Source organism: Penaeus monodon, chromosome 20 (assembly GCF_015228065.2).
Source record: "Penaeus monodon isolate SGIC_2016 chromosome 20, NSTDA_Pmon_1, whole genome shotgun sequence".
Lineage (NCBI taxonomy): Eukaryota > Metazoa > Arthropoda > Malacostraca > Decapoda > Penaeidae > Penaeus > Penaeus monodon.
In genome coordinates, this window is record NC_051405.1 from 41,537,040 (window position 1) to 41,537,823 (window position 784).

The 784-nt window shown below is 37.2% G+C and overlaps 1 protein-coding gene across 1 annotated transcript in view; it reads right to left on the bottom strand.

The window, feature by feature from the left end:
- LOC119585838 (Bardet-Biedl syndrome 7 protein homolog) overlaps positions 1 to 442 on the bottom strand; it is a 21,175-nt gene extending 20,733 nt beyond the window's left edge. The window contains exon 1 of the mRNA XM_037934570.1: positions 371 to 442. The gene's annotated coding sequence lies outside the window, so the exon portion shown is untranslated. The remainder of the gene's footprint in view (positions 1 to 370) is intronic.
- Between the last annotated feature and the right edge of the window lie 342 nt (positions 443 to 784).

A 784-nucleotide genomic window follows, 5' to 3' on the forward strand; every position in this document is an offset into this window, starting at 1 on the left:
CAAATAGAGGAAAAAAAAAATCTCTACGAACAGGCTACATACTGAGCTACCTTCTTCTGGCACACACTTACCAAACACGGCTCAAAATCAGTAGAAACCTTACTCAAACACAGATCATTAGACACCAAACTGTATATCCGTAATTTATACAGACTGTTACCAAATATCAAAACACCCTTGGCTTCCTAGTTACTATTAAAACCACATTAAACCTCAGCCGTTTGAGCGACCTACGCTTTCCTCCTTCTCCGCATCTCGAGTAGAAATGCAGGCTTATTTCAGCCCTTTAGGTCCATAACACCCATTGCAAAGAGTCTCTTCTTCACATAAGCATGCGTCAAAAAAGGTAACAATGAACAGGATAACTTACAAATTCGATTCAAATTACAGCCGCGACTCAGGCGATTCCGTAACACTGCGTAACATTTTGCACTGAGGAATGTTTACAAATTAACACTGTGTTCGAAGGCTGCGACCATTGACAGATCTCAAGGAATGTTTTGTTACAGTTCTTAAAGAGTTTTCCATTGAAACAACACAAGTATTCATTGAAAGGTGTATACTTTTCTACTTATTATTGGGTTCGTGTGAAATAATAGAGTGAAAAGAGAGAATATTAGTAATAATGCTCCACAGGCCTTTAAAGGAATGGAACACAGGTTTCTAGCGCGAATTTTGATTTTTCCAAACTCGATCAATATCATAAATAGAGGAATAACTTACACAAACACAGTATACATCAACAAAATACAACAAAATGTTATCAAAATATAGAGTCTCCTCG